Source organism: Phocoena sinus, chromosome 6 (assembly GCF_008692025.1).
Source record: "Phocoena sinus isolate mPhoSin1 chromosome 6, mPhoSin1.pri, whole genome shotgun sequence".
In the NCBI taxonomy this organism is placed as follows: domain Eukaryota; kingdom Metazoa; phylum Chordata; class Mammalia; order Artiodactyla; family Phocoenidae; genus Phocoena; species Phocoena sinus.
This window is the reverse complement of record NC_045768.1, coordinates 35,337,235-35,363,705: the sequence shown is the minus strand read 5'-3', so window position 1 is coordinate 35,363,705 and position 26,471 is coordinate 35,337,235. Positions and strand designations below refer to the sequence as shown.

Genomic DNA, 26,471 nt, shown 5'->3' with positions numbered 1-26,471 from the left:
GCTGTCCAAAACCACACTTAGTTTTCCCCCATGTTGTCATCCTTCCCAAGTTCCATCAAACCCCTCAGGCTCCCAATTTCTCAAGCATTGCTAATATCTTTGATTTCTTTCTCTCTTCCACCTGCCAATTACCACCAGCTCTCGGTGTATTTGTCCCCTGTCTGGGCCTCTGCTTCCTATATGTGTACTGAGTTATTTCTACGGTCCTTTCCAGTCCTGGCATGATATTTAATTCCACAACAGAGATTGATCATCCACTGAGTGGAGGGTGATGTTCTAGGCCTCAGGGTGCACAGGGCTGGAAAAAAAGTCATCAGCCTTGTAGAGGTCATGGCCCAGCGTGGGGACAAACAAGCAAAGCAGTGTGGTGAATGCTATAGGTGAATTCAGAGCTGGGGGGATATGAACCAGAACAGGGAGAGACCAGCCACTGGATGTATGGGCTCTTTGCCCTCAGGGAAGACTTATCTAGAAATGTTGCCTGCATGAATGATGGAGACTAGTTCCTCCCAGGTGGCATTAGGATTTTCACTTTGAATGGGAATTATCAGTATGGAAAATCCTAGCAGAGATGGCATATAGTAGGGGCCTTCTTTTCTCTCTTCTCCTCCTATCTCCCTGCAAAGAAAAAAAATCCAAATCTCCAGAATATATTGACCTTTATGCACAGAAGCTTCTAAGATATGCAGCATAGTTTAACAAGTACTGTTTGTGTGCCTGCGAAATGTCTAGGTAGATGCAGAATTACAGGCCTGAAGAGAATTAATCCATCTTTTGCCATGATTGTGTTCAGAAGCTAATTTTCAAAGACAATTTCCACTTCCCAGCTGTCTGGATGATAGTTAGATGCATACATGGGCACTCTCATCCCTTCTCTTGTATTTATTCTGCCCAATTTAATTTGGTTAGATTCTATAGGCTTATATTGATTGCCAGTTATAAGTTAAGCCCCATGTTGAAAAGCTAGGGGTACAAGAGAATATATTACTCTCCAGAGGTTTCTTTCTGGCTGGACTGATAAGTCTTATACTTATCAGAGCCATCTATTCGTTGGTGGTTGCTGAGGAGATTGGTGTGAGGGCCAGGATTCCTGTCCTAAGCAGATAGGTGTGGAGAAATGGATGGTGGGGATGCTTCTCAAGAAGGCTTTTGGAGGAGTCTGTCTGCATTGGAGATGGGCCAGGGAGTACAAGCAGAGTTGAGATGCAGGGAAGATAGCAGTTCAGCAGGTGAATTCAGCAGGAGCTAACTTTTCTTTTTTTTTTTTAACATCTTTATTGGAGTATAATTGCTTTACAATGGTGTGTTAGTTTCTGCTTTATAGCAAAGTGAATCAGCTATACATAAGGAGCTAACTTTTCAGTCTCATCCTTAGCCCCTCATTCTCATGCCTTAATAGTGAAAATATTCCTTCAACACATGATGCTTTAGCATGCCTCAGGACCTTTGCTCATGCCGTTCCTTTTGCCTAGGCTGCTCTTTCCCCTCTCCTACCAGCAAAACTATGAGTTACCTTTCAATTCAAGTATACTAATGCTTTCCGGGCCTCATTGACTTTCCCTCTCCTGGTTTCTCATAGTGTTCCGTTTATACTTCGGTGCCTAGAGCATTACAGACCCCCAAGAGACAGCAGGTGAATAGATGGATAAGTGAATAAATGACTGATTATTGGGTTCTTAGTCTGACTTAATGCTGGAACTGTAAAATGTTTGTTGAGAAAGGAGTGAATGGCACCAAGCTGAAAATGTGGGTGGCAGGTGCTGAGCAGGGAGACCCTGGGGCTGCCCTTGGAGGTGGAGTGGTGGAAAAAGTACTCTTTGGAAGAGGGAATAGAACGTTGGCTTTCTGATGAATAGAAGCACACAGTTAAAAAAAAAAAAACTCTGCAAAAATACTGTAGACACAAACATTTGGAGAAAAATTTGCCTGTCAAGGGACTGCAAATAAAAGCAGCAACACCCCCTTCATAAATCTACTAAATGAGGGATCAGTGAGCAACTGCAGGAAGTAGCTCTCCTACTGCTGGGGAGTGAGCCTTTCTGGAGGGCAATCTGACTGCATCTGAAGCCTTACAAACCTGAGCAGGCTTTCACCCAGCAGTGCCACTCCTGGGAATTTATCCTAAGAGACTAACTGAAGATGTATTATGCAAAGATATTTATCTCAACATTATTTGTAATACAGACACTGACAAGATAAACCAAATGTCCAGCAGTAGAGGATTAGCTTTACAAATGACACTCCTCTCTACAGGACATAAAAAATAATGCTGTAGAATAATAGAGACATGCAAATGTTTATAGCATATTCTTCTAAGAGGAAAATCAGGCTATAAACTAGTATATACAGTAAGTTCCCAATTATGTCAGAAATGTGTCTTTTCACACAAAAAGGCCAGAAGGGTAATTAGCAACTTGTAGATTATAGTGGACAATTTTTATTTTCTTCTTTCCAAACAAGAAAAATTTCAAAATTTTCTACCAGACACACATATCACTTTAATTATCAGAGGGGGAAAATGAATGTTATGTAAGAAGAAAAGAGAAGCTCTTGGAGAGCATTGTCTGAACTTCAGTGGGTTGAAAGCAAGACGGGCAGATCGTTTATTTTGCAAATTCCAGACAGGTAGTGTTTTCATAAGGAAGAGTGGTCTTAGGTCCATTTATGTGAGTGTATTTATAGAAGTGAAAGCTTTGGGGGAAGGAAATAGATTGATTTTTTTTCCCCTTGAACTTTTGAAATTATTGTTTCCACTCCATTTGTAATTGAGCCCAGGGAGCTATTCTTATTTCTTCCTTTCTTGGGCACTGCTTTAGATCTAAAAATGTTAACTGGCTTAGATGTGGGTTTTGCTAAAATGATCCCCCTTGAAGTCTTCACTAGACTCTCTCTCATGCTTAAAAAACGGGGTCCCAAGAAAGACCACCTTTTGAATGTTTTGCCCCCTTATCCTTGGATAACCCTGGATAACCCCAGATAACCAAGTCGGAAACCACCTTTGCCTTGTTGTGATCATGGGTGCCATCAGCCACATGTAAGGGACTCAGGAGGAGGCATCTGTGTTGGGTGCTGTCTGTTGGGAAGGTTTATTTAGAGGCCAACCTGGCATCACCTTATCCTGTGGACGTAACATTAGTCTGCAGAAAAAGAGATCAGAGCTGGGTAGAATCTCTTTAAATATTAATTTTAGTGATGCCTTTTGCCACACATCTCCAAAGAGCTTGGAGCATTTCACAAACATTACCTCATCATTAATTTTCATAGTGTTCTTGAGTGAGAAGCTGATGGCAGGTACTGTGGGCTCCATTTGGGGCAGAATATAGCATATATTTTAGTTAAACTTAGGAGTTGTCCTGACTAGATATCAGTTGATTTTAAAAGTTGAAGCATCTTTTTTTGGCATCTTCTTTCACAGTTATCCTGCGTCTTCCATGGATTAAATTGCCTTCCTGCATTTTGTTCCACCAACATTTGAGTGCCTACTGTGAGCAAGGTACAGTGCTGAGCACTACGGCTAGCAGTGAAATTTAACCTCCTTAATCCCACACTTAAGGCCTTCGGTGAGATGGCTTCTACCTGCCAATACTACCCTAAATCCCTCAACCCTACCTCGCATACCCTTTGTCCCCCACATCCCTCTTCCTGAGCTGGTCTCCAGGATAGCTCTGTGCCATTTCCCTTCTATGCACTCTCGTTGCCCTTCTCCAGCCACTGTCCCCAGTGCCCTTCTGGCCACCCCTGTAAGCCTCACTCTCCTGTGCTTCACAGCCTGGTCACCTTGTCCACTAAGCCTGCCCAGATATCATCCTACTGTATCCACAGGTGGATGTTACCTCCCACCATCAAACCCAGGCATTCTACCAGCCTCTCTGTTGTGGTCCTTACTAATTTTTACTTTGTATTTTAGCAATTTATGTACACTCCTTAATGACATTTCTAGCTTCTTGACTGCAGAGATGGTCCATTTCATCTTTCTGTCTCTCTCAGTGACTTGCCCATGTTAGATGTACAAGTACTTGTATAGAGGAACAAAATGGGCATAATTTCAGGCCAGAGTTCACCAGTTTGTGCAGGGCCCTGCGGGGTACAGAGGACAGAGGTCATCGATAGAACCCTGCTTGGCCTGACCCCTCCTTTGATCCTAACCACTGAGGCCCCTTGCTGCCTACAGGCCTGTTCTGTCCTCTTCCTGCACCCACACTCACACCATCTTTCAGCTAATACTTGTGTACTAAAAATCATTCTTCTCTCATGGCCTTCTAGGGAGACACAGGAAGAGAGACAATTGGAGTGGTTTTAAGAAGGTTACCTTTATGCTTATTGCTTTCTTGATCTCTGTTGTGTAAATCATCTACACTTCCCGGGACCCTAGAACTTCAAAGGGCTTCATCCAGAGCATCTCTGTTCATGAGCTGGCACGGGGGCTGGGATCGTCTCGTGCTCCACCTGTGGCAGGCTGTTGAGACTGGGCAGGTTATTTAATCTTCCTGTGACGTCATTTCCCCGTCTGTTAAGGGGGGATAATGTGCTTGAGGGTGACCTGCCTCCCTGGGATGCTGTGAGACTTATCGACTTAATGCTGTTGCTATTAAGTTGAACAGAAGACAGCTGGGCAGAAACAGTGAGAGACCAGGCACAGAATAGACTCTACAGCCATCCAATAGACGCCTCATGAGACCTCGGGCGTCACCTTCTGTGTCGCCCTTGGCACAGAGGCCAGTTTGCTATTCAAGAACCTCTAGGGTTTCCTCTCTCAGCCAGCTCAAGTGGCTAAGGTCTTGAGGATGACGATGGCATCTGGAGGGCTTCTGGGCCTGTTGAGCTGAAAGGAGAGAGGCCAGACTCACGTTGAGGGCATGGCTGCAGCTGCGCAGTATCAGCAGATAAGTGGGACCCGTGCCGCAGAGACCATCCAACTTTGCCCACATGGCCCAGCGATCGGTTTTACTCTGGCTCATTGACGAGCTTTGGGAAGGTCATTTGATATTCACATTCTTGTGGCCACAGTCTTGGGAATGTGGCCTTTTATCTTTAAAAATAGCTGTGTGCTGGGAGGCCCAGGAGCAGTGTCCTGGGATGGGAGGGAGGTGCCAGCATTGGGAAGAGGGGCCGTTTTCTTTCCTTGGAGGACTTGCTTTACCTCTGCTCGACTGGTGAGTTGATGTTTCCTCATTCTGTAACCTGTCCTATTTTCTCTAGACTGTTCTCAGAAAGGGAGTGGTGTTTTTTTTTTTTTATTGTAATATCTTTGCTATATATTTTTAATCTATTTTTATGGCATATTTGTTCTTGAGCACTTATTATTATACATGAAACCTATTTAAGTAAAAGTTCTTTCAGTCTTCATAATTGTACTTTGTTATAGGTTCTTCTCAAATTTAATTGGTAATTATTTCTGATGTTTTATGTTTTGAAATTGCAGTGTCTTTAATCGTTTCACATATAGGTGGGATAATCATTAAACACTTTTGGAACTAAACTGCCAACAGTTTTTCAAAATTGTGAAATCATAGGATGTAAAACCTGACACTGGAGATTTTGGGGTGTTTCACATGGTGCAATGATGTCCTGAGAAGGTAATGAGTGGTCTTTGCTTAAACAGCTAACTAGTGACAGAGTCAGGACTTGAACCCAGGTCTCCTGACTCCCTTCTCCAAAACTCTCTAGTTTATCCTGTAGAATTTAGCTTCTGAATTACAAGTGAGAAGGAAAAAAAAAATCACTCTCCAACTTAATTTTTCCGTGTGTTTTAATCTAGTTAAAGACGAATTTTCTAACTTTAGGAATGCCTGTGCCATGTGCCACAGAGGATCCTCCTCCCCTAAATCCTTTGATTCATTTTCCAGTCTGCGTGGGTGATCCTTAGAGTGTGGTCCCTTTCAGCATTACCTGGAGCTTGTTAGAAATGCAGAATCTCAGCCCCACCCCTCAGACCTACAGACACAGAAACTGTGGGGGTGGGACCCATCTGTCTTTTAACAAGCCCTGCAGGTGATCCTATACTCAGCACTAAGTCAGAGAACCACTGCCTGACAGGACTTAAATCATACCTCACCCCCGCCCACCACGTTGGACAGCCAGTGCAATGACACACTTTGGCTCTTTTGTAGATTTTGAGTTTTCTTCACCGAAGAAGGAGCTTCTCTGTTGCCAGTTTTTAATAATAATTCCCTTTCTTCATTCTGCTTCCTTTCATCATCACAAAACACACACACACACACACACACACACACACACACACATCTAGCAGGAGTGAAATATCTGTGGGCAAATAATGAAAGTAAATAGGGGATTTCAATAGCAGCAGGTTTGTAGATAGACAAAATGTCCCAACCACTGAGGTATATTTCTTAAGTTTCAAGACTTGCTGCCTCTCTAAGGACAGTGATAAACTAGACTACTGCTGACCATATTGTGCTGTGTTTTCTATAATTTGTTATTTTATTCATTCATTCAACAAATATCTTAGTACCTTCTATTTGCATGGCATGTGGTAAGTGTGAGGGGAAAATGTATTCGAATTTATAGTTTATCAGGAAGTAGAGACTATGTTCAGATATAACTGTAATATGTCAGCCATTGATAAATACATGAGAATCATCTCCAGTAAAAGGGTTTGGAAGCATAGAGGTGGTAGAGAGCATGTGTTATGGAGGAGGACATCACGGGGGACTTCATGGAGGAGGTAGCGTTTGAGAGAGTCTTAAAAGGAGATAGGCGTTTGACATGGGGAGTTTGGGGGTGGGTAAAGGACATTCCAGGCAGAGGTAGAAAAAAGATAAAGGCACGGAAAGGGCTCTCAGTGCATTTTTGTCTGCATCAGGGGTTATGTGAAGGTGACTAGGAGGAAATGAGGCTACATAAGTAGGTCAGTGCCAAAAGGAGGAGGATCTTCAAACACCCACTTAGGAGTTTGTTCTTTATCCTGAAGGCAATGGGGAGCCATTGAAGGGTTTTGAATGAGGGCAAGGCATGATGGGAGCTGTGCTTTTAGTAAGTCTAATCTGCCGTCAGTGTATGAAGTAGATTGAAATGTGTGAGAGGGAGTAGGGGAGGCTTTTGTTTTTATTCTGTAACTAAAAGCAGTATGATGATATATTGGAAAAATCATCTCAATGTTTATTTAGGAAGTAATTGCTTTTCTTATGATAGCCACTGGATTTTGTGTGTGTGTGTGTGTGTGTGTGTGTGTGTGTGTGTGTGTTTGCAGTACACGGGCCTCTCACTGTTGTGGCCTCTCCCGTTGCAGAGCACAGGCTCCGGACGCGCAGGTTCAGCGGCCATGGCTCACGGGCCCAGGCGCTCCGCGACATGTGGGATCTTCCTGGACCCGGGCACGAACCCGTGTCCCCTGCGTCAGCAGGCGGACTCTCAACCACTGTGCCACCAGGGAAGCCCTACTCACTGGATTTTGAAATAAGCTCCCAGGGCATAGATTATTGTCCAGGGGAACACAGCTCTGATTTTATAATGAGGAATCTGCAAGAAAATAGAAATTGCTTAACAGAGTAGCTCTATAGAGAACTTCCAGAACTCCTTTCTTACTTCTTTGTTTTCTTTCTTTCTTTCTAAAATTAATTAATTAATTTATTTATTGGCTGCATTGGGTCTTCATTGCTGCGCACGGGCTTTCTCTAGTTGTGGTGAGTGGGGGCTACTCTTGGTTGTGGTGTGTGGGCTTCTCATTGTGGTGGCTTGTCTTGTTGCGGAGCATGGGCTCTAGGTGCGCAGGCTTCAGTAGTTGTGGCACGCGGGCTCAGTAGTTGTGGCTCGTGGGCTCTAGAGCGCAGGCTCAGTAGTTGTGGTGCACGCGCTTGGTTGCTCCGCGGCATGTGGGATCTTCCCAGACCAGGGCTTGAACCCATGTCCCCTGCATTGGCAGGCGGATTCTTAACCACTGCACCACTAGGGAAGTCCTGTTTTCTTTCTTAACATTTTCTTTTTAACAAAAAGTATTTGTATTCATATTACTCAGTAATGACCCAGTAATGCCAGGTCACATAAAATGTATAAATACCGAATTCCTAAAATGTGGGTCTTTCTTGATTCTTCTTACTCAACCTCTAAAAAAGTTTCCCCCTCATTCATGGCCTTACTTTGTTAACTCACCTGAATCAAACTCATTTTACAAGGTTCTGCCTTATTCCAATGGTGGCTCTAGTAGGAATAGTTGTAGGAAACTTGAATGTCATAAATTTTTTAATGTGCTGTTGCTTCTAGTATTTGTACTTATTGAGAAGACTCTGTTGTTGATTTTTTTCAGTAGGGCTATCTTTATAAGGCTTGGGCTTTGGCTAGTCAGCACCATTGGTTTCAGTCATTCAACCAATATTTACTGAACATCTCTTAAGCACTGAAGAGTCGCAGTGACTCAGACAACCATGGTCATTGCTGACGTGGAGCTTATAGTCTAGCAGGGGACATATATATATATACATAGTTCTGAGAGAGGAAAACTATAGATATATGGAAGCACCCAACCCAGAGTTGGAAGTCAGAGAAAACTTAACAAGTAGGATATAAACTGAGACCTAAAAATCAACTTGGGTAGACCAGTGGTTGCCTAGGGCTAGGAAGGGATTGTTGAGGGGGAAATGGGGGTGACCTGAATATACCAAAACTACTGACTTGTACACTTCAAGTGGGTGAATTTTATGGTATGTGAATTATATCTCAATAAAGCCGTTAAAAAAAATCAATCTGACAAGCCAGGAGTGGGAAGAGGGTACCTGGCAATGAAATAGCATGTGCAAAGGTTCAGCCACAAGAGCAAAAATGGGAGAGGTTTGGTAGGGCTGGACTCCCTGGGAGGTGGAGAGCAGTGAGACAGAGGAAAGCAAACAGGCTGGAGTGCTGAGTGGGACCTGAACAGGTAGGGCTTTGAAGGTCTATAAAAATTACGAATCTATAAAAACAGCAGCTACCATTTATGGACTCCTTATCATATGCCAGGCACTGTTCTAAGCCGCTTGCCTGCATTAACTAATCCTGACAACAGTCTTGTAAGGGAGGTGCTATTGTTATCTGCATTTTACCAGTGGGGAAACTGAGGCACCACGTGGTAACTTGCCCATAGTCACAGACCTAGTAAGTGACAGAGCTGCAGTATGAGCCCAGAAGGGCTGGCTCCAGAGCTCACATGATGGATCCTAGCAAATAATTCTGAAAGGCATGGGGTGACATAGAGTTTTATGCAGGGAAATGACAAGGGCATATTTACATCTTAAAGAGATTGCTCTGTGGTCCGGAAAATGGATTGGAAGGAGAGCAAGACTGAAGAAGGGAGACCACGTGCGTGTGATCCACATAGGAGAACATGCTAGCCTGAGCATGCGCGACGGTGGTGGGGATGGAAAGAGGCAGAGACTTGAGAGGTAGTTAGGAGGTCACATTAACAGGAGTTGTAGAGTGGCTGGATTTGGAGAGAGGGTACAGAGACTCTCAGATGGATGCCAGGGTTCTGGGCTTGGGAAGCTGAGGTAGTGGGGGGATTAATGGTGCCCATGATGTCCATGCCACAGAGGTGCCCCAGTGTGGGCAGGTTAGTGTCTGTCACATGGGAGTAGTTTAGACCTCTGACCTCTCTGCCAGCGAGAATCATGGAATCAGAGGTGGCAGGTGCCTTGGAATCCTCCTAGCTCTAGAGGTGGAAATGGAGGTCCTGGAAGGAGAAGGGGCTTGCTGAAGGTCACATGGGGGCAGCATGGGGGCAGAATGAGGTGTGTCCCTGCTGACGCTCAGGCTGGTTGCATTCGCTTGCCACGTTGCCACTCCCCAGAGCTTTGCTTCTCTTCTCAGAAATCATCTCTCTGATCCTAAAAAGAGGTATCATTGTGTGCAAACAATAATAATGGGAATTCAAATAAAAACGGAATAAATTTACAGCCCAAACCCATCATCCATCAGATCAAACTTGCTGTTTTATGTCTCCTGCCTGCATCTGCCCAGCATCCCTTTTACAGCTGTACCCAGAGCACAGATATGGCTTTGTAGCCCATGGTTTACACCTTACATTAAAACAGTTGCTTTTCCTGGAATATTATATGGCTTCTGGTTAGCATTTCTTAAGGAATCAAGAAAGAGGATGTGCTGTAACTTACCCACTCTCTGTTGTCAGCTGTTTTGTTTTTCTTGTTTAGAGATAGTGTCTCACTGAGCATCTTGTTTGCATGGCCTTTTCCTTCTCCCCTCAGGAAAAACTCCCAGCCAGGATAGTCCCTCTGTCCTTTTAAAGTGGAGTGGCCCATGGTGCTTTGTGACCACCTAGATGGGTGGGATAGGGAGAGCGGGAGGGAGGGAGACGCAAGAGGGAAGAGATATGGGGATATATGTACATGTATAACTGATTCACTTTGTTATAAAGCAGAAACTAACACATCATTGTAAAGCAATTATACTCCAATAAAGATGTTAAATAAATAAATAAATAAATAAATAAATAAATAAATAAATAAATAAATAAAATAAAGTGGAGTGGCTCATACTGGGCCCTTTTCTATACTGAGGTCCGGGACAGAGGCAGAAGGCTTAATCAGGGCTGAGTTTCTGGGTTTCTGGGCCCTGCCGTCTTCACTGATCTCTGGCTCGAGTTGGCATCTGTTCACAGTTGTCAGCACCGCTCCTAATGGCTGCCGTCTCCGAACAGCTGACCCGATTCCCTGAATCGTTTGCTGTAAACTGGGCAATTCTACAGGAGGGAGACGAGGTTTATGGGCAGAATGCTTAATCAAGGCTTAATTAAGACGGCCAGAGTGGCCTGTTGCCTTGAACCCTTGTACAGGGTCCTGATTGGCAGGCGACACCTGGCATTCTTGGCTGTCTGACAGCTATCAGCTGTTCCCAAGCCCCATGCAGAAATGAGCAAGACACACACTGCCACTCTGGTTGGTAGGAGCCCTTTGGTAGACTCCCTGGAGCGTTTTAGACATCCCTTTCTCATGGGCCCCAGGCTCTGCCTCACATTGTTATGTGAGTTGTTTATCTAGGTGTCTTATCCTCTCCATAACACAATGAACTCTCCAAGGGCAGGGGCTGTGTCTGGCTAACCTCAACCTCCTCTACCACACCCAGCACTGGGCCCAGCAGAAAAGAGGGTGCTAGATATGAATTGAATGAAAAGCATTGATTTTTGGACCAAATCCCTTGGCTTGAGGTGGTTGCAGAGACTAGACTTGAGAAATGCAGAGACATGGGGGCCCACAAGCCCCCAGTGCCAAGTCTGTGGGAAGGGTGAAGACTTTTAAAGAAGACCTCAAGAGCTCTCTGGCCAGGACAGAGCCTGATGTAACAGGTCATGCGGCAGGCATGTCTTAGGCCCAGCTTTGGAAGCCATTCTTAGTTTTTTGTGCTATAGTTGTGGTTGTTATTGTTTTTTTTTTTAGCTTGATAGATTTGGAATCCTGCCGTCCTTCCCCAGACCCAGACACATAGGGTCACATCTCAGTCCACCACGCTGGCAAGCTGCTTCATTTGAGCCACTCTGGGAGTCTTCAGTCTGAACTTCCCAAGTACTCTTCTTGCTGTGAGTTTTGTTTTTGGTGCCTGTGGTTCCAAACATGCCCAGAGGATATTGAAATGAGTTGGCATGTAATGACATTTGATGACTCATTTGATAGTAAGAAAAACAAATCTAGCCTTTGAGTCTACATTCCACAATTTTGTTAAATTATACCCAAATGGTTGTCCAGAGAATTTTTCTTCACAGGTTCAGAGCATTTGTAATAACCAACAAGTCTATGGAGAAGGAAAGAACTTCATGTTGAATGTAAAGGGGGTACGAAAAGCTTCAGGATCTTATGACCTCTGAGATGGAAATGCCCTAATGGGCTTCTGGTCCAGCACCTGGATGCTTTGTGCACCTGTGTAGCAGCAGGTAACCCCAGGGAAAACGTATTATCATGAAGGTCCCAATCCCCAAGGCCCCTTTTCAGGATGGATCTTTTGGCTGTCTTGACTGTATTTGAAATGGTTGGTCACATGTTCTTTTGTGCGTGTATGGCAAAATACACAGAACGTAAAATTTACCTTTAAAAAATCATTTTAAGGTGCACAGTTCAGTGGCATTAAGTATATTCACCATGTTGTGCTACCATTACAACTATCTAGTTCCTGGATTTTTTCATCACCTCAAAAGGAAATCCTGTACCCATCAAACAAACATACCCTATTCCCTCCTCCCCCAAGTCCCTGTACTATATAATTAGATAATTATATTATCTAATTTACTGTGAGGTAGGTGAAGTCAGTCCACTTCACAGATGACAGGTTCAGGGAGGCTAATGTACTTGTCCAAAGATGCACAAGTTAGTGGGAGTTGGGATTGGAACCCAGGTCATGTCCAGGCCTGTGCACTTGACATGAGAGGTCTCTGGGGAAGAGCCTTGAGCCCAGCAGCACTGTCAAAGCACAGAAGGAGAGGATGAGGATGTGACCACCACATGAGATCTCCATGCCCATGAGACTGCTTTGAAAACTGCAGAGGACGTTGCAAAACACTCACAAACTTTGCTCATGTCTCTCCAGCAGATCACTACTTCCATTCTGCTCTGGATTACAATTAGGCGTTTATGGCTCTGATTCCCCCAGTGAATTACAAACTCCCTGAGGGTGAGAACTGTGCTCACTTGTCTCAGTGTCCCCCTCAGCCCCTGTACCTGGCACATTGCTGCTGATCAGTGAGTGTTTCCTGAATGAATGTGTGGATGCTAGCCTTGACTCAGGAGTAAAGGGAAACGGGAGCCAAGATGATGTCTGTCCTTGTATGTCACAGCTAAGGGCTTGACTAGAGATTCGACTTAGAGAATTGGAAAGAAAGAGAGGAACTCTGTGGCCTTCTGGAGATATGAATGGGAGAACCCATAAGGGGATCTCAAAAAGTGAACAAACTTTGGCCTGACCCCTGACTTCCAGCTCCACAACACTGATAATCTAATTCTCTTTTTTCTCCCTAGCACTTACCAGTTTTTAACATCCTTAATTAATTTCCTTTATTATGTTTGTCATTTCTTGTCTAGTGGGAGCCTCCACTAGAATATAAGCTTCATGAGGGTAGTCAGTTTTGTCTATTTTGCTACACTCCTCTTTCCCAAAGTCCCCTGACCTAAGCAAGCACTAATTCCTTTCTGTCACTCTAGATTTGCCTCTTCTGGACTTTCATATGAATGGGATCATATAACATGTATGTCCTCGGTGACTGGCTCCTTTCACTTAGTACAATGTTTTCAAGGTACATCCATGCTTGACCCTTAACTTTACAGGTAGGAATATTGAAACTCAGAGAGGGAATGTACTTGACTTGGGTCATGTGTCCTGCTGATGCGGCTGATTGCAGGTGTTCTGTCTCCCTGAAGTGCTTCTGTTCCTGCCCAGGGTGGACCAAGAGCCTTGGCAGCTACAGCCAACTCGGCAATGTCATTTTGCATTCACCTTTGGGGCTGCCTACAGGGCTCCTTCAAGCATAGCCGTGGTGAGGTAAGGCCTTGCAGATAGTATTATTGTTGGTGACAGCTTTTTCCCACGTTCTTTCCAGGGCTCACTGTCCATCTGATAAAGTAGATGACTTGTGTGACCAGTTTCCAGTCTCCTGGGTCCTGGGGCCCTTAGATCACTAGCAAGAGAAAGGCACAGCCTGGGGCCCCATCGTGCTGACTGTTCCTGCTGCCACCCTGTCGCTCCCAGAGGGCCATGCCGAGGCCATCTGCACTGACCTAGATAAGAGGCTATGCCCTTTCTGAGAGACGTCTAATCCTGTTAGGCAGATGTGAAATCTGGGTGACATGGTGATGCCTTGAACCCATGTTTTCCAAAGGCTTGTTTTTGTACCACATGGAACCCAGGATGGTTTTAGGTGATACAGGAACAAACATTTTTCTTTAAATAGTTGTATATTTACTTTAATGTGTGTCAGGAAGAAACCCATATCTAGCATGATCAGACCTGTGATTTGATGAATATTATCGTTTAGGCTGAAGGTAAAGTAGGAGGCGCTGTACTATAGAATCTTTTTATGCAGACTGCATGTTACAGGTGTGGTAGCCTGGCAGTTGCTGACACGGTCCCCCTGCCTTTCACACTTTCTCAGACCTGTCATTTTTCTGATAAAGCATCATCTTAATCCGAATTCCTTTTAGAAAATTTTATTTATTTATTTATTTTGGCTGCCCCGGGTCTTAGTTGTGGCACGCGGGATCTTTGTTGCGGCATGTGGACTCCTTAGTTGTGGCATGCATGTGGGATCTAGTTCCCCGACCAGGGATCGAACCTGGGCCCCCTGCGTTGGGAGTGCAGAGTCTTACCCACTGGCCCACCAGGGAAGTCCCCTCCTTTTAGAAAATTAATGCAGGTGTGAGAAGCAGCCCATTCTCTCTCACTGAGCTATGATCACTGTAATGAACCAAGGCAACATCAAATGTTGACACAGAAACGTAAATATGCGTTTCCCTAAAATATTTGCAAATAACTTTTTCTTTTGGCCTAGAACTTCAAGAATTGAAACTGCTTATTGTTCTAGTGTTCCAAGCTTACCATAGCGTTTCAGACATCTATAACCTGCATTATTAATTTAACAAATGTTGGTTGAGCTCAAGGCATTCTGCTGGACCCTGCAGGGATTGTGAAGAAATAGGGTGCCCTTTCTCCTGCTCTCAAGGAGTTCACTAACTAGGGGGCAAAAAGCAAGATCTGAATCCATATGAAGTTAGGAAACACAAGACAAGAGCATAGACAAGGAAGTCAGGGGCTGAATGGAGGATAAAACACAGCACAATAGCTCTGCGATTGGGGAACCACGTGGTTCATGGTAGACTGGTAGGCAGGAACCCACCCTGGATGTGGTGGAGCTGGAGCTGGGTTTTGAAGATTAGATAGGATTTGAATAAGTCTCAGAAAGTGAGGATATCATGAACAAATGTACAGGAGTGGCCACCTAGGGCTTTTTTGAGGGACAGAGAAGCATTGGAACAGAAATAACGTGATAGGAGGAAGATGGGGCCTTGGGTCCCCTTGGCCACTTGGAGGAAGTTTTTTTTAAAATAATTTTTTAGAAATAAACTATTTATTTATTTTTTGGCTGCATTGGGTCTTCGTTGCTGCGCGCAGCTTTCTCTAGTTGAGGCAAGCGGGGGCTACTCTTTGCTGCGGTGCGCAGGCTTCTCATTGCGGTGGCTTCTCTTGTTGCGGAGCTCGGGCTCTAGGTGCGTGGGCTTCAGTAGTTGTGGCTTGCAACCTCTAGAGCGCAGGTTCAGTAGTTGTGGCACATGGGCTTAGTTGCTGTGCGACATGTGGGATCTTCCTGGACCAGGGCTTGAACCCGTGTCCCCTGCATTGGCAGGCGGATTCTTAACCACTGTGCCACCAGGGAAGCCCCGAAGGGCGTTCTTTAACCTCTAGAATACTCAGCTTCCTGGTCCTCAAAATGCAGTTATGGATTCCCACCATGCAGGACAGTCGTGAGAAGTAAATAACATGCTATCAGTTATACATATGTTAGTTCCCTTCCTTTTCCAAACTTGTCAGGTGAGAAATTGAGTTGGACATCTGGGCAGAGGTTGGATATTAGAGATGGGAAGCACTGGAGGACATAAGAAGGGAACTGATGAGATGATACAATTTTAGAATTGTCAGATTCTTAGAGAAATTCAATGTTTAAGATAAAAGAGATAAACAGAGGTTTGGAGACTTGTACAATTCCAGGCTTAATTAGAGTCAAAGTCAGGAAGAGAATCCAGGTCTCCTGACTTTCAGCTCAGTGGTATTTTCAGATTCCTTAGCTTTGGAACTTCCCGGGTGGTCCAGTGGTAAAGAATCTGCCTTCAATGCAAGGGACACGGGTTCGATTCCTGGCCAGGGAACTAAGATCCCACATGCCGCGGGGCTACTGAGCTCACGCACCTCAACGAGAGAGCCTGCATGCCACAAACTACAGAGCTCACATGCCCTGGAGCCTGCGCGCCACAACTAGAGAGAAACCTGAGTGCCGCAACGAAGATCTGTGTGCCACAACTAAGACCGGACGCAGCCAAAAAAATAAAATAAATAAACAAAAATAAATAAATATTTTAAAAAAAGATTCCCTAGCTTTTATCTGGAGAGGTGTTAGAAATGCAAATTCTTGGGCCCTACTCTAGACCTACTGAATTAGAAACTCTGGGGCCCCAGCAATTTGTGTTTTAACCAGCCCTCCAGATGCTTCTAATGCTTTTAGGGAACCAGTGTTCTGGGTTTTACTAAGAAAGAATGGGGGGAAGGATATGAGGAAAAACAGGTTCCTTATTGGAGTTGGATATTACTTACCACCAAGGGAAAGGGGGCAGAAGGGTTAAGCTAGGTGCCAGAGAGAAACTTTTTTTTTAAATTGAGTCATAATTCACATACCATAAAATTCACTCTTTTAAAGTGTACAGTTCAGTCGTTTTTAATATATTCACAAGGTTATACAACCATCACCACTGTCTAATTCCAGAACATTTATCACCCCCAAAATACACCCCTTACCCATTAGCAGTCAATCCTCATTTCCCCTTTCCCACAGGCCCTGGCAACCACTAATCAATGTTCTGTCCCTATGGATTTGTCCATTCCGCACATTTCGTATAAATGGAATCATACAATGTGTGGCCTTTTGTGTCTGGCTGCTTCTACTTTGTGTAATGTTTTCAAGGTTTATCCATGCTGTAGCGCGTATCAGGACTTCATGCCTTTTTATGGCAGAGATGAACTTCTTATACTTCAAACTTTTGTCTCAGATTTGGTCATACAACTGAGCTTTACACTACCTCAGAAAAAGAGGTTTCTCATGGGCACATTTGCATAGAACTTTATAGTTTTCAAAGAATTGTCACAATATAATGGAATGTAAACCTTTCACCAACCCTGGAACACAGCTGGGCAGGGATCATTGTAATTGTTCTTACAGATGAGAAAACAAGCCAGAGAGGGAAGTGTTGGTGCTCCACCAGTGTACTACTGTGCCCGCTCACTGAAGTGCAAGTAGGAATTTGGTGGGTGACAGGCAGGGCGTGTGGACTAGGCAGAGGAAACAGCATCTACAGAGGCATGACCGTGTGAGAAATCAGGGCCTGTTTGGGGAACAGTGGATAATTCAGAGCTGACGGTGTGTGCAGGTGTGAGGGAGATGAGACAGACAGGTAGGCAGGGGCCAGATCACAAAAGGCTTTGACTGCTGCTCCAAGGCTGGGAGGGAGGCAGTGGGAGGGAGTGGTTGAGTCTAGCTCCAGAGACAAGCAAGCTAATCTGATTGGGAATTCCAGTTCTGCCACTTCCTTGCTATGTACTTTTGGCCAAATTACTTAACTTCTTCATGCCTCAGTTTCCTTTCTGTAAGTGAGGATTCTAATAAGCATTAAATAAGAAAACACATATAAATTACTTAGCCCAGTGTCTGGCACATAGTAAATGATAGCACGTTAATGTAGTTGGGTTTTTAATATTATTGTAATTCTTGAGCTCAGATGTTATCCTAAAGATGAAGGGAAACCACTAAAGGATTTTAAAAATAAAAGTGACATGATTGGAATTATATTATATCATTTTGGCAGCCACATGGAGGATAGATTGATGGAGGGTAAGTCTAGAAGCATAGAGACTGGCTAGGAGATTATCGTAGTATTTCAGACAGGATCAAAGTTTGGACAATGGCTGTAGCACTAAGAAAAGAGAGTTGGTGAGGGATTAAGGTAATTGGTAGCAAAGGCAATAGAACGTGGTGACTGGCTCACTGTGGGGCATGAAACGGGGAAAGAGTCAAGAATGATTTTTGACTTGGGCAGTTAGAAAAATTAAATGGTGGTCTCCTTCAACAAAATGTTCCACCTTGGAGGAGAGGATTTGAGGAGCGGAGCAAAGAAAGATGGTGAATTCTATTTTAGATATGACTGGCTCAAGTGCTTATGGGACATCTTGGTAGAGATCCTAAAGAGGCAGGTGATTCTCAAAGCAGCTGAAACTGGGGGAGTAAATGACATCGCCCGTGGGGAGTGTTTAGAGCAGTGAACCTCAAACTTTGTTATACGTTGGAATCACCGGGCGGGGTTGTGGGGGGGTCTTTAAAAACTACCAGCGTCTGGCTTGCACCTTCAGACATTCTGATTTGATTGGTCTAGGGTGTGATCTGGGATTGTTAAAAGCTCCCCAGGTGATTCTAATGTGCCATGAAGTTTGGGAACTTCTGGTTTAGAAAGAATAGGTGTCACATTTAATTAGATAAGAAGGGAGCTGAGAACAGGAACCTAGAATTAGATGATGGAGGGAAGAGGAGTAGCTGGGTAGGTGTAGTCTGAGAGGCTGGAGGAGAGTGAGGAGACAGATGTCACAGGAGCCAAGGGAGGAAGGTCAAGACATTTTAACAATTCTTTATGTTAGTTTAAGAGAAAATGCTAATTTGGTCATTTATTTTCTCTCATTATTCAAAAGGCTGGATGTTTGCCATACATTTTGGTTTCTCGTTTGTGGTTTTTTCCTTGTGTCATCAGTTGGTTTATATCCTCAGACCTTGGGTATATTGGAGATTAAATGTTATAAGAAGATATATAGAGGGAGAGAGAGAGTTTGTTTGTTTATTACTGGTGTGTAGAAGTTCCACCATTGCATTTTGTGTTCTGTTCATTCATTTGTCATTTATTCATTTAACAAACACTAAGTTTATTGAATATCTATTTATGTTGGGAACTGGAGATACAAAAATGACTAAGAGAAGAAACCCTGCTTTCAAGTTGTTTATGATCTGGTCCAGGCCAGCAAACAGTTTGGATCCATTTCACCTCCTAAATCATAGACTCTCAGGCTTGGAAGGCACATATTGATCTAGTCCCCAGCCAATTTTGACTGTCCCTTATAGGATCCCTGACCTGCTAATATCTTTTGTATTTCTTGCACACCTCAGTGATGAAAAGCTCTCTCTTCACCTGGGTAGCCCGGTGCCATTTTGATAGCTCTGATTATGAAAAGTTTTTTACAAGATGGACAAAATGGTTAAATGTTAAAGCTAACTCCATGGGTGCATGGAGATTCATGATTCCATTGTGTCTGATGTGTGTATGCTTTAAAATTTCCCTTAAGAAAAATTAAAGAGAAAAGATGTTTACATTGAATCGAATTTGTCTTCTTGAACTTAGATACATTTTTACTTTAGGTTTCATTCAGAACAAGTCCAGACTCCTTTTACACGTATAGTCCTTTTCAATACTTGTGATTGTCTATAAAGTCTCCTAAGTCTTCACAACTTTACAGTTTTGCCCAGGTTATTTACTATCTCCGATATGTTGAAATTGAGGCCCATATGCAATCATGCCACCTGTAGGCACTGGTGGTTTAAGTTCCTTTGCTGTATTTATCTCTCATTTCTCTTTCATGTTGTATCACACTTGCTGGCTACTATAGTGTTGTGATGAACACTGTAATTTTATTTTCCCTTTTAAGTGGAATGCTTTTATATTTCATTCTAAAATAATACTGAACTGTCTGGTATTTCTGTTTTTTTTAATCAAAACAAGGAGCCTAAATTACATAGAACGAATGATTTTGCAGCATCTTATGATATGCTCACCTATTTTGTTATTTTTTCTATTTATAAGTTAAAACATATTAATAGTTTTCCTAAAACTGAACCTTTCATTCTTAGGATAAATCCAACTTGATTATGGTGTATTATCCTTGTAATGTGTTGTTGCTGGATTTTGCTGGAGGTAATTTTTTAAAGTAAAAAACAAGTTTACTGAGAAGAATTTTTATAGTACACAAAAGTCGAGAGAATAGTAAAATGAACTTTAAATACCCATCTCCTAGCTTCTATAATTATTAACATCTTCTGGCCAGGATCTTGTTTAGGAATTTTGTATTTCATGAGTTAGATTGGCCTCTATGTTACTTTTTAGTGTAAGCTTTGTAAGATTTTAAATTCAGGGCTACCTTTGCATTATTAGAAGAACTTGGTAGCATGCTATCATTTTTCTTTGTTGAAGAATATTGTCTATTAATTTTTTTTTAATAAATTTATTTATTTTTTGGCTGTGTTGGGTCTTCGTTGCTGTGTGCGGGCTTTCTCTAAGTTGCAGTGAGCGGGGGCTACTGTTTGTTGCGGTGCGCAGGCTTCTCATTGTTGTGGCTTCTCTTGTTGCAGAGCACGGGCTCTAGGCATGCAGGCTTCAGTAGTTGTGGCACGTGGGCTCAGTAGTTGTGGCTCGCAGGCTCTAGAGCGCAGGCTCAGTAGTTGTGGCGCACGGGCTTAGTTGCTCTGCGGCATGTGGGATCTTCTTGGGCTAGGGCTCGAACCCGTGTCCCTTGCATTGGCAGGCGGATTCTTAACCACTGTGCCACCAGGGAAGCCTTGTCTATTAATTTTGAGAGAGAGTTTGAAATAATTCTCTGATAAACACAGCAGCCTTCAAGTTCTGTGTGGATTTTTTAATAGATTTTTGAAAAATTCACTTTCAGAATTTCTTCTGCAGTTATAGATATACTCAAAGTTTTAATTTTAGTTCTGGTTCTTTGCTTTGTGGGGGAAAGGTGTTGAACTACCTCAGTTTCCTGGAGCTGATCGGCCTTAGGATAGCTGCAGATAGAAGTAATTTGTGGAAACCATAGAATAAATGAGCCCAAAACACTGACCTCCTTGCCAAGCATCTCTTACCAGCAGGCAGAGAACAGAAAGGGAGTTGACCCTTTCCTGAGGTAGGGGCTGCATCTTACTCATCGCTCATTCTTGGTCACCTGCACTGAGTGTTTTTTCTTTTATTTTTTGACATCTTTATTGGAGTATAATTGTTTTACAATGGTGTGTTAGTTTCTGCTTTATAACAAAGTGAATCCACTATACATATACATATATCCCCATATCTCCTCCCTCTTGTGTCTCCCTCCCACCCTCCCCATCCCACCCCTCTAGGTGGTCACAAAGCACCGAGCTGATCTCCCTGTGAGTGTTTTTTTCAATGAATGTATGTTTAGTGAATTAGATTTATTTTTAAACAAATGGAATCTTCAGCATATCCAGGAAAGATCAACATCTTGGATTCCCAGAGGCTGCAACCAGGGTGTTTCATTGGTGAGAATCCTATTTTCACCTTTCAGTATGGGTCTTAGAATCTTCTCCTTTTAACACCCTATGTGGAAAGTATTTCTTCCACTATGTCCAAGGAACTGGTCTGGGAAAATCCCTTCACAGGTATGAATGCACTTACATACCAAAGGGTTGATATGGAAATCTTGGGAGACACCATTCTATGAAGCTGACCTTGTTACCCAGGAGTCTGCCCCTCAGGAAAATTGAAGGACTTAACAGGAAGACTCTAGAAAGATGCATTCCAAATATATCTTCCAAAACCACCCATATTACTTAGCTTACCTAAATTGTGTACAACATGTATGACACTCTCTCGTGTTTTTTCCCTAATGTTTGTCTTTGCTCATTTCTCATTTTGTTAATAATAACTTGTATCAGAGTGGTTTACGTTTTTCTCAATCTTTAAGAGCCAACATTAATTTTGTCTTTATTAAGTGAAACTTTATTCTAATTTTCCAGTTTATTTCTGCTTTTATTTTAATTTTGTTCCTTCAGTCATTCAACAAACATTTATTGAGCCTATGTTACAGGTCCTGAGAGAGAATTAAAAGGGATAAGACATGTTCTCTATGCTCAAGTTTCTGACAGTATAATAAGAGGAAAAATAGTGAAAGAAAAAAACCACTAAACTGACAAAAGACCTTCACTAGTAGGTTAAAAAAATCACAGAATGACTCCCAGGGATATCTTTCAAGAACAGACTCTTGTAAAGCTTTTACATTCCCCAGAGAGAGAAATAATGAACGGAGCCTGCATCTGTACCTAAATAATATGCTACAAAGCAAATGAACCTAATCTTTTTCAAATTACCATATTCTTTTCCTCTTTTACTTTTTTTTTTTTTTTTTTTTTTGCAGTACGCGGGCCTCTCACTGTTGTGGCCTCTCCAGTTGCGGAGCACAGGCTCCGGACGCGCAGGCTCAGCGGCCATGGCTCACGGGCCCAGCCGCTCCCCGGCATGTGCGATCTTCCCAGACCGGGGCACGAACCAGTGTCCCGTTCATCGGCAGGCGGACTCTCAACCACTGCGCCACCAGGGAAGCCCGTCTCTTTTACTTTTTTTAAAAAAATTATTTTATTTATTTTTGGCTGCATTGGGTCTTCGTTGCTGCACACGGGCTTTCTCTAGTTGCGGTGAGCAGGGTCTACTCTTCCTGCTGCACGCAGACTTCTCATTGCAGTGGCTTGTCTTGTTGTGGAGCACGGGCTCTAAGAGGGGCAAGGGCTTCAGTAGTTGTGGCGCGTGGGCTCAGTAGTTGTGGCGCACGGGCTTAGTTGCTCCACGGATCTTCCCGGACCAGGGCTTGAACCCGTGTCCCCTGCATTGGCAGGCGAATTCTTAACCACTGCACCACCAGGGAAGCCCTTTTCCCCCTTGTAAAACTGATTTTAAGGCTGATTCTTTAGTCTTTGACATTTAAGAACTTGAGCTGATGTGTAAGGAACCTTCCTTGAGGCATATATCTGAGAGCTGCTTTTTGTGCTCTTTATATTTGAAACATATTTTCCAGCTCAAGAAATTTACCTTTAACGCTTTCTTTGATTACAATTTTGTGCATTCCTTTTCTCTTTTCTCTGCTAGCTCCTATTATTTGTAAGTTGAATATCCTAATCTGATTGTAGCTCTGACAGTTTCACTTAAATTGCTATCTGTTTTTTAATTTCAATTTAGTGTAAATGATTTTTAACTCTTCACTTTCTCTTCTATCCATTGCTGCCTCCCTTGATGTTTTTCATTTCTCATTAGCAGTTAATGGTTTCCTGAAGTTCTTTGTTATCACCTGTGTTTCCCTTTTGAAGGGTTTATATCCTTAATTGTCTATTTACTTTGTAAGATAGCTATCACCCTAATGTATTTGGTCTTCTCCTTTTGCAAAATATTTTGAGTTTGTTTCTTCTTAGTATTTTGTTCCAGACAACCAGAAGTGTGTTCCGTTTGAGGATTCACACTCTTTAAGGGATTTTGCCAGATTGGTGTGTGCCCACAGGAGGGTGATCTAAAGTGATCCTGTCTTATGAAGACCTGGTGAAGGAACTGGGGATGTTTAGTCCAGGGCAGAGGAGGCAAGATTGCTATGTTCAGGTCCAGAAAGACTGATGTATAGAAGAGGGAGATGATTTATTCTGGAGAGTGCGCTGGTGGTGGGGCGAGGAAGAGTGCTCGGAGGGCAACATTACTGTGGAGGACTGAAGCTGCGGAGATGGAGGTGTGGAATTTAGCTTTATGTAAAGCAGCTGGTCTAACAATGAATGACAGAATAATTAGAGGCCGGATGACTTCTTGGCAATGGGATTGTAGAGAAGATTCAAATGTTTGGGAATTATTTGGGCTCTTATTTTCTTCCATTGGCTCAGCAATCCAGAGGCAAATATTAAAGCCATTAGCAGGTCATTTTCTTGACTTTAAACTGTCCTGCTCAGGCTTTGCTGAGTCAGGGAGCACTTATAATGGCTTGGCTGTTGTCATTTGTTTGGTCTTTGGGGATTCCTAGATGAAGGCATGTCCCTACCCACAGTCTAGATATATAATGCAAATTAATTATTTTAACTAGAGCCATATATGTTTACAGAAATCAATTAGCTAAGCTGTATTTGTGTTTGTAATAATCCCCTGTAAGTAACCACTGCAGTTTGATGACCTTTGAAAGGAACGGAAAGTCATTATGGATGAGTCTGAGATCCTTGGCAACACTGTAGTCATTTGGAGATTGAAACAACATAGTGGTCAGAGATTTTGTATCTTCCAGAGATGTGGTGACTTCAGGAGTTCCAGCTACGCCAGGGGATGTGGGTCTTTGAGTTTTGAGACAGAGCACAACAAATATCATCTTGTCTGCTTTTTAGATCTAGTACAGACCTCAAGTCACATGGATGGAAAAACTGCAGAAGTCATCTGGTCCCTGAACTCCACTGTAAGGTCCCTTCTACATCCATGCAGAGTTAGTTATCCAGCCTCTGCCTGACCGCCTTCAGTGACCAGGATCTTGCTAATTCTTGAGAAAACTCATCCTGTTCTTGGATCACTAGGAGCACTAGAGAGGTCTAGCCGCAGCCTGAGCTGGAGTCTCCCTCTCTGTGGCATTCCCCCATTAATCTTGGCTCTGCACCCCAGAAACATATGGCGTATGTCTCTTCTACCTGGTGGCCTTTTGGCCACTTGTGAACCATGATCGTATAGGCCACCTCCAAATCTTTGCTGAATAAACATTCTCTGATTTTTCAGTGAGCCTTTATATGACTTGGTTTTAAGTCTCCTTAGCATCCCAGACCCCTACAGGAAGGTGCTGAAAGTGTGATGCGCAGACATAAGGCAAACAAAGTTAACCTCCACATCCTATAATTGCTAGCTGACTCACTCCTGTTAAGGGCCTGAGTGAGGCAATTGATACTTGAAAACAATATGCTGCAGGCTTTACTGGACATTTATTTTTGTATCCTTTGTGATTAGTCTCTGTGTTGTCAGGACACTAGAATCTACATTCTTGACCCTCCCTAGTAAGTCTCACAGAAATATGATGTGGTTTTGTGTCCTCGGCAAAAGGACATTAAGTAATCCTTATTATAAAAGAGCTTTTGCAGTAACAAAAAGGCAGACATTCTAGTAGAAAGATAAGGAAAAAACAGAAATAAAAAAGTAACAAAAAAGAACCATAAATGGCCATAGTGCATAAAAAATGTCCAGATATACGAGTAATCAAATAACTTCAAATCAAAACTATTGATATAATGAGCTCTGATCTGGAAATATGTCCATGATATATTCACCAGTTAAAAAATGCAAGATGCAGACCACTGAGCATAGCATGATTGTATTTTTGTGGCCTATATATTTTAATATACGTAATATAGGTCTCTATAGATTTAGGGCAACGTGAGAGTGAATACCCACCAAATTGTTAACAGTGATAATCTCTGGGAACTGGATTGGATGTTTGAAGAAAGATACTCAATTTATATAATTTTTAATGTGATGGAATTATATGTGACATTTACTTTTGTTTTCTATATTTCTCAAGAAATATATATTTAAACTAATAATTAGATGATACTTTCCATCCCATTAACAAATATTTTTAAAATAATATCCAATATATATGAGAATGTAGATTGTATTTACTTTTGTCTTCTGTATTTTTCAAAATATAAACATTTAAATCATACGTAGGCACTATTTTCCATCCTGTTAGCAAATATTTTTAAAATGATAGTATTCAATATTTGCAAAGGTCTGTCCTGGCAGGAGTGCAAATTGGTACCTTCTTGGAAGCAACTTGACAGTACACATTCCAAATTCTTAAAAATGAACATATGCTTAAATCCAGTAGTTTCATTTCTAGGAATTATCCCAAGAAAATACCTGGGAAGTAGCCATTTACCATGAATAAGCATATTCATTGTAAAGCTTTCATAATAGTGAAAAATTGGAAACAGCACAAACATCCAATGATAGACTTATTGAATAAATTATGATATGGACAAAGAAAATAATACTATGTAGCAATTTAAAATGATATAAATGTGGGCTTCCCTGGTGGTGCAATGGTTGAGAGTCCGCCTGCCGATGCAGGGGACACGGCTTTGTGCCCCGGTCCGGGAAGATCCCACATGCCGCAGAGCGGCTGGGCCCATGAGCCATGACCGCTGAGCCTGTGCTTCGCAACGGGAGAGGCCACAACAGTGAGAGGCCTGCGTACCGCAAAAAAAAAAAAGTGAGCTGTACAGAACTGAAGACAGTATTCAGGTCTGCTGTCTCCATTGTAGAAAAAGGCTAGACTGATACATCCCTTGATCTAAATGGAATTTAATTTTGGTTGCAGCCTATGTTTTACACCCGTTAATTTGTATTTGGCTGCATTTGATGAAAAGTGTACGTCTCTGGGTTTCTAAAGTGATGAGTTTGGGTGTCCTGTTTTCATTTTTATATGAAAATGGTTAGTGCACTCCTAGTATAGATCCCACTATTATTTGAGTTTGGGTGTCCTGTTTTCATTTTTATATGAAAATGGTTAGTGCACTCCTAGTATAGATCCCACTATTATTCTGCTGATTACTGATAGATTCTAGTTGCTAATATTTTATTTGGGATATTTACTTTGATATTTATAAGGGAGATTGTATTTTTGCCTTATTGTAGTGTTTTTATCAGAATTGGTATCAATGTTAGACTGACTGATTAAAAAGAATTTGGAAGATTTCCTTCTTTATGCTCTAGAAGAGCTAACATAGCATTGGGGAAGATAAACTAAGCTGGCTAGAAGCAGCATGATATCCAGGATTGGATCCTGGAACAGAAAAGGAGCATAAATGGAAAAACTGATGAAATCTGAATAAAATTTATAACTTAGCTAATATTAGTGTACCCATGTTAATTTCTTAGTTTTGACAAAGTTACAAT

The 26,471-nt window shown here is 42.6% G+C and overlaps 1 protein-coding gene across 3 annotated transcripts in view; it reads left to right on the top strand.

Annotated features, from left to right (window-relative positions):
* Positions 1 to 26,471, top strand: part of FRMPD1 (FERM and PDZ domain containing 1) — a 130,285-nt gene that overhangs the window by 55,727 nt on the left and 48,087 nt on the right. The window contains exon 1 of one of the 3 annotated variants that reach the window (XM_032636364.1): positions 4,605 to 5,153. The exons of the other annotated variants lie outside the window; for them this stretch is intronic. The gene's annotated coding sequence lies outside the window, so the exon portion shown is untranslated. Of the gene's footprint in view, positions 1 to 4,604; positions 5,154 to 26,471 lie in introns of those variants that run through there. 3 annotated transcript variants of the gene reach the window in all.